Source organism: Panicum virgatum, chromosome 1N, assembly GCF_016808335.1.
Source record: "Panicum virgatum strain AP13 chromosome 1N, P.virgatum_v5, whole genome shotgun sequence".
Lineage (NCBI taxonomy): Eukaryota > Viridiplantae > Streptophyta > Magnoliopsida > Poales > Poaceae > Panicum > Panicum virgatum.
In genome coordinates, this window is record NC_053145.1 from 21,017,931 (window position 1) to 21,025,597 (window position 7,667).

Sequence of the window (7,667 nt, forward strand, 5' to 3'; positions counted from 1 at the left end):
TTATGATGTAGAAATAATGATACAGAGTAATGAGGAAGAGAGGGAGGTCAGAATAGTATTGTTAAAGAATCAACTAACAGATCTGTCTGTGGCCATAACACCAATAAAATCCAATAGAGTTTCCTCAGATCATGATGAAGAAGAAGAAGTGCAAGAATCTGAATTAGATGCATACAAAGATTGGCTAGCTTATATGCATACAAGGAACCAAGCCATGGGTGAGTTATGGTAAAGCCTAATATATATATATATATATATATATATATATATATATATATATATATATATATATATTTACACATGGATTTTGCAATTCACTCATGACTGATATTATGGATCCTTTTTCAGAATTTGAAGACATACAGGGAGGACACAATCAAGACATACCAAGAATGGTTGGGGGTTGAAGGAAAACTTGATGGCATCAGTAATATCCCTCTCCTAATTGTCAAATAAATTACCATTCTTAGGAATTAATGTGACAAAATTGTCTGCAGATGCGTATTTGAATCCTACCATTCATATACATTCCAGTCAAGACAGCAACCCAACACCTCCAGTGCAGCCACCATCTCATGCTCGGCGTTGGACACAGGGGCAAGGAAATGGTAACTTGTGTTTATTAGGAATTAATTGTGTATGCATATTATGTCGTTTAGTGTCTATTATTACATTTTGTTCCCATGGAATAGGCTCAGAAAATGGGCAGAAAAGGGGACATGGTCCCCTAAAAGGCTTGAAGGCAATCTCTAAGAGAATCAAGGCGGGCAATCAGAAGATGAAAGTTGACTTCTCCAGACTTGGAGGACTGGTAGGTGATAACTACCGCTCATTCGTTGATGAAATAGTAATGTTTACAAGGAAAATGGCGCCACTCATTGGAGTGAAAATGTGGAAACATGTCCATGAAGATGTAAAAGAGTCAATAGCATCTGATATATTGGTAATCAAAATCTTTGCTTCTGCATACATTTCAATTTTAAACTAACGTAACAACTCACATAGTATTTGCATGTTCTTGTAATTATATAACAGGCTAGGTGGGACATTGAGGATAATGATCATTCAAGGAGAATCATATGGGACATTGCTAAGGAGCGTTACAAAGGATGGCGTTCAACTTTCAGTGCTACAGCCAAGGCATACAACAGCTACTACCAGAGAATGCTACATAAGCCTAAAGAATTAGATATTGTTGAATGGCACTATCTGTTGAAGTATTTTAGGACTGCAAAATTCTAGGTTTGTTCCACATTGTTACTATTACTGAACAATACCAATTTCATACAAATGGCTATGTCTGAGTCATTAAGATTATTGTTGAAATTTTAACATTCTATAGGAAAAGAACATACAAAATTCTGGGATTTGAGTCCAACAAAGGACCAGACATTTGTCAGGCTCTAAGCCTTATGCTCAGCGCAGCTATGAGAAAGTAATAACTGGAGAAGCACATCTACAAGCTTTCTTGCAGGATGAATTACTAATTTATTATGTTCTTGGCATATCAGAGAGACCCAGAAACTAGTGATGAGCCCAATGATTTGGAACTTTGGTTTATAACTCACACAAAGGATGGGCACTGGAAAGTCCAAGAATCTAGGGATGTCTACATGAGTTCTCACTGAATTTGTACATACATTACTATATATAGTCCATCCAAATATAGAATGCATGCAATTTCTTGTTCAACTAACTCCTCCATCTGTGCCTGGTAAATGTTAGGACAAAGCAAGCAGCCTTATTACTGAGGCGGAATCAAATGCAGAGGAAAACTTCGTTACCCAAAAGGAAAACAACGAGATTTTCCAGAAGGCATACAAGGCAGTCACAGAGTGCAAATCAACCAAGTTGCATGGTAATGGGTACCTGGCAAAAAAACCCAACTAGAAGGCAGCTGCTGAATGCGGATCGCCAGGAACAAATTCGTAGGGAGGAGGAACAGCATCAGGAACACGTCGAGCTCATGGAATCATTTGGGCAGCTACAACAACAAATGTCAACATGGGAAGCTGACAGGGAAGCCGAAAGGAGAGAACATGCACGACAAATTGAAGAAATTAACAAGGCAAGGGAGGCTGATAAAGAAGAGCTTAGGCGAGAGTTCCTATCAATGATGCAAGCAGCAAATGGACATCCACCATTTCAGCAGGTACTAGTCAAGCTAGTTATTGAATGACTTTCTTTCCATAGGTTCTATATCTAAATATCTGTATCCTTTTCATAGATTGTCCTGCCAACAGCTGTCCAGCCAAACAACAATGTCGCTGCATCTGCAGAGGTGGCGGCGGCTGCATCAAACATGAGTACTGAAGAAGTACAGACAAACTCACCGAATGTGCTCTCTTCTAGTCAGGTTGTTCGTGAATTGACAACTTTTTACTTCTATCATCAGATACAGAACAAAATCGAACCTAATTTTTTTCCTTCCAAATTTTTTGTTCCAGGAGAAGCCTCAAAGCCACCCAGAGCAATCTGAAGTTGGTGTCAAACCAAGGGCAGCTAGCATTCGCACTACAAGAAGTAGTAAAGCTGGTGAAGCACATTCCATCCCACCCGTGGCATATGTTTCATCACAACAGCTACAGGAAAAAGCTGCAAATAGGAGACGACAAAACGCCAAGAAAACAGGAGGTGAAATTTTTGTATTCTACCTGCTGTGAATGTTTCTGTTTCAGCTGTCAAAGTGTTTATAGTTGTGTTAATTATTTGCTGTCATTCTGATAATTTTATGATTCACAATGAAACTTTGGTTTGATACATGCTGTTGTTGCAACCTTTCCATTATTACAGATTATTTGATGCTTACAAATGCTATTAATTCTTTTCAGGAAACTAAGCCATTTCGAATGGAGCAAACAGGTGATGGGACCTTCTTGAAGTCACTCTTTGCTGATCAAGTGATGGGATCGTCTTGAAGTCATGCCAATAATGTGTTGAAACAATGTCCTATTGAAAACTTATTAGTATTACCAGTGAATGGTTGAATGGTTGAATGTTGCTATGTGTTGCTACATGCTGTTGGTGAACGGAATTTATCAGTGAATGGTTGAATGTTGTTTCATGAATTATAAATGCATAATTATTATTGATCCTGTATTTTAATGTTCTAAATTATTGCTGCTACAAAAATGAGTGTGGCAGAATAGACATATGGCGACCTACAAAACTATGGCAACAACACCTTTTGTTGCAAAAGAGAATTCATCCTATCGCAAACCATATTTTTCGGTGTCACAAAGGCTCGTGGCAATAGTAAGTTATACTTGTATTAACCCTGTATTATGGTGGTAATAGAGACATGAACTTTTGGCAACCAAAACATTTTCGAAGCAACAACGTAGGAAACAACTTACAACCAATCAAACTATGTGGCATTAGCGTTCTCCACCTATTGCCTCCAACTATATATTTTGGTGGTAATAGAATGTTCCACCTATAACAACCATCCCTGCTGTGTGGCAATAGAGGACACCACCTATAGCACCATAATCAACTTTGTGGTAATAGAGGGAACCACATATAGCAACCAAACAACTTTCGTGGCAATAGATAACACCACCTATAGCACCGAAATCAACTTCGTGGTAATAGAGGGAACCATATATAGCATCAAAAACACTTTCGTGGCGATAGAGGTGCTTCCCCCTATAGCAACCACAACTAGAGTGTAGCAATACAATACTTTGCAATGCAAGATTTTACAAATTGCAACGCGTTGGGTACGATGCAATTGCACCTATGGTAATAGCAGATGCATCACAATATGATAATTTGCAACCAACATGAGCGAGCCCGTAGATGCTAGTTGCAACGCCTCATTATGTTGTAATAGAAAAACTAATGCAACATAAAAAAGACATGTGTCGCTACATGCTAATGCAGAGAGACATTTAGCTGCGTTTTCTTACGACACAAATTGGTTGCAATTGCGGCTATTGCAACCAAATATGGCATATTGCAACACATTTCATGTGTTGTATTAGGGGGAAAATCTAGTAGTGGAGGCAGGTTCTCTGTTGACTGGTTGAGTCTTGTTGTGTCACATCCTTGGGGTTGCCTGTCTCTGGGTGCCCAAGAATTAACATCTCTGGTAAGGAGACTTAATCTTGTCACAACGTATTTAGGGAGAAGGAGAAATTTCTCCGCAAGATGCTACAAGAGATCTTGCGAGGCGATTACTGTAATATGCCTGCAAACTCTTGAAACTTTTCTCCCAGAATACGAGTATCATTATTCCCTTTGATGGGAATACCAAGTTTGTACTTTGCCACAGCCTCGGGCCGATCTAGCTGCAGCAGGCTTTGCCCAGGAAGCCAAGAAGTGTGCGTGCAGACCCGAGTCGTTGTAAAGCTAGTTAAGAAAAAGTACTCGATTTGTAATATCGAGTAGTAGTACTGTGTCGAGTACTTTTCCTTGTTCTAGAATGTAATCCCAGTCGAGGAAAGAGGAATCGAGTAGTGGTCCAGGGATGTAAGTGTTTTTCTTTTTCCAGAATGTAATCTTAGAAAAAGGAAATGTCTCAGAAAATCCCAAGTTTTGCATGATTTGCAACGGTCTGTTGACCTGTTGGGTGTTTTTTACCATGTTGCCACCGCCATTATAAAATTAAACGGTAACTAGGTTTTACCCCACCGGCCGCCATTTGCTGTTACTGTTTAGATCTGTTCTTGCCTTCGAGCCCCCAGCTCTAAATCTTCTTGCTCTCTCTTGCTCCCCAATCCTCCTAGGGTTTAGCCAGTGTATGCGCGTGAAGCACTCTGTTGATTTCCGAATGACCCCCAAGAAGTCGAGCAAGGGCAAGGGTGCGGTTGCGGAACCAACCCGCGAAGAAGGATGGATTGGAAGTAAGTGCTCTGAATCTGACCTAGAAACCTTAGTTTCTGCTGGTCTTTTGGCACACAAATCCGTCATCCCATGGCGTCCTGCCTTGGGTGAGGATTGAACGTATGAGAATATGGGCGAATTCGTTTCTTTTGTTCCTTATTCGAAATGGGGATTAGTGTTTCCTTGTTCGTTTTTCTTCTCTGGGCTCCTGCGCTACTACAGGATCCAGCTTCATCACTTGACCCCCAATTCTTTTGTTCACATTTCCATCTTCGTGCATTTATGCGAAGCTTTTCTGGGCATCGAGCCCCATTTTGAGCTCTTTCGATTCCTTTTTCACTTGAAACCGCAGCCAGATTCCTACGTTTTAGATGTAGTAGGCGGTGCGGATCTTCAACTTAGATAGAGAAAAGATAAAGTCTATATCCCTTATAGTCTTAGTAGTAAAGTAATCGACTGGAAACCCAAGTGGTTCTATGTCGAGAACCAGTGGGAGAGCTTTCCAGCGATTACTCCCGGCCCTCCGATTCAGTGGCCTGAGTGGAACAAGAAACCAGTCGACGAGAGTCAACTTCCAGAGTTACTTGCATGGATTGCCGATCTTAGGCAAAAGAATGTGACTGGGGAGGCAGTCATATTCGACTGGATGAAAAGAAGAATCCAGCCGTTGCAGGCTAGAGAAACACTTGGTTTCCAGTATCAGGGAACAACTGACTCATCAAGGTACTCGGATGAGGAAGTGTTTAGTCATGTCCAACAACTACTGAGGGATGTAAAGAAAGTTCCTGTTGTTCCTGATACATTTTCAGCTGCGAGTCCTCCAAAGCAGATACTTGATAAGAGTAGTCGATATGTAGTAAACGAGTACTTTACCTTAGTGTGAATCTGATAGAATGTTCTTTCTGTAGGAGGACGTGGATCATTTTAAAAGTAGTCCTCCACTGCCAGGCACTTTTTCGACCTTTTTACTTTTCCATGCACTCCTATGCTGTCAACCAAGTCATAGCATGTTCATATTTTTTATATAAACAGTATTGATGTCGAACCTTGGTTGTGCAGATGAGGAAGCGACTGGGGGAAGGAGTGACAGAGAGCTAAGCCAAGCGCAGATACCCAGACCGGGCATCCGAACGGTGTGCGGTCAGTGGTGAGGAATGTTGGCGCTCCTTAAGTACCCATTTTATTATATGATTAGGAGTTGTTTTGGTAAATTCTTCGGATGATTTATGTACTAACCCGCCACTTGGCACCCGAACTTGACCGTTTTCGATTTTGTCCTGGATTTTGGAGCATGTTGCATTTTGACAGGAATTTGGACATTTTCGGAGATGTTTTGACGCATGGTTACAACTAGGCTAAGATGAGGAATAAAAGGAAGATTCAACACGCAAAAGATGGGACCGAAAGGGGCCAGAAAAGGCCCAGGCCGGCCGGCATGGAGTCCTTGGGCCGGCCGGCCTAGCCCTTTTTGGAGTCCATTTGATCTCGGTTTTCTTCAGCATGAAGTATGCGTCAACCCTAATCTATGTTTTACCAAAACCACCGACCATATCTGCCTATAAATACCCCGAAGCCGCCGTCAAAGAGAAGGACCGCAAGGAGGATCGCGGGGGCATCCAGGGAGATCGCAGAGAATTGCATCCAGAGGTACATTCGAGTTAGACACAAGAGAAAGGCGACACCGGAGGCCTCATTGTCCCTCGGCGCCACTGCAAAGTTGGAGGACAGCAAGGGATCCATCCCTTGCCGGAGATTTCACCACCATGATCGACTACGCTTCGCTTAGCTTCATAGGGTAAAGTCCTCGTTTGTTCATGGGGTTGTAAGGAGATCTTGAGTTGTAATTGCCGAATCCTTTATGAGATTGATCTATCATGATTCTTGTTGATGATGCTTTGATGCCTAATAGTTCGCGACTTGGCTTTGGGTTTGCTTTGCTCTTGCATGGTTTACTTAGATTACATCAACTATCGTGTTCTTGTTGATTCGTTACTGATTATCCTCGTGTAGTGACAGTATGCGGGAGGGAAAGGTTTTGATCTTGGAACACACCTTTGGTAGATTAGATCCGTTCTTCGTTGCTTGGCGATTACATCTCTAGTGATCCTAGACCCTATGGACAAATGCTCTTCATATCTTGTGCACACATCTATCATTGCTCATTAGTCTAGATTAGATTAGATTGGTTAGATTAGATCTATTTCATACTCAATCACTCAATATAGATCTTTCACCAACATCATTAGTGCTTAGTTAAGCATAGTAATACACTTGTTCCGTGGATTGATAAACCTTGGGGGAATACTCTAAGGGAAAAGCTATACACGATCCGTGCGCTTGCGGTACGTAAATTGGCGCTTTAAGAAGCGTCAACAAGCTTTTCTGGCGCCATTGCCGGGGAACAAGCGATTTTGCTACGTTTAACTTTGTATTAATTTTGTTGGTTACTAACACCTAACCTTTTCCCTAGAAAAATTTTGGTTTTTGTTTTTGTTTTGATTTTCTAGATGGGCCATCTCATTCAACACATGGAGGAAGGAGAAAAATCACTAAGGGATTATGCAAGCCCGCGATCAGAGGACTTCGACATGCAAAAATCAGATTCGGTGTTGCGAGCCACCGAGTACGAGATCAAGCCTCAAATTATCAGGATGGCGGCAGCAAACCCCTTTAGAGGGGATGAGACGGACAACCCATATAGACATATCAAGTGGTTCACAATGCTATGCAACACGGTACAACAAGACAGAGTTCCACTAGCTTGGTTTAGATGGAATCTTTTCCCATACTCACTTGCGGAAGAAGCGAGAAGATGGTTTGCACTTGCATCCTTCGAGGTA

The 7,667-nt window shown here is 41.5% G+C and overlaps 1 long non-coding RNA gene across 1 annotated transcript; it reads left to right on the top strand.

Annotated features, from left to right (window-relative positions):
• Positions 1 to 476: 476 nt before the first annotated feature.
• LOC120654018 lies at positions 477 to 1,175 on the top strand. Its single transcript, XR_005666940.1, has 3 exons — positions 477 to 608; positions 693 to 943; positions 1,036 to 1,175. It is a non-coding gene; the product is annotated as an uncharacterized LOC120654018 (long non-coding RNA).
• Positions 1,176 to 7,667: the final 6,492 nt, after the last annotated feature.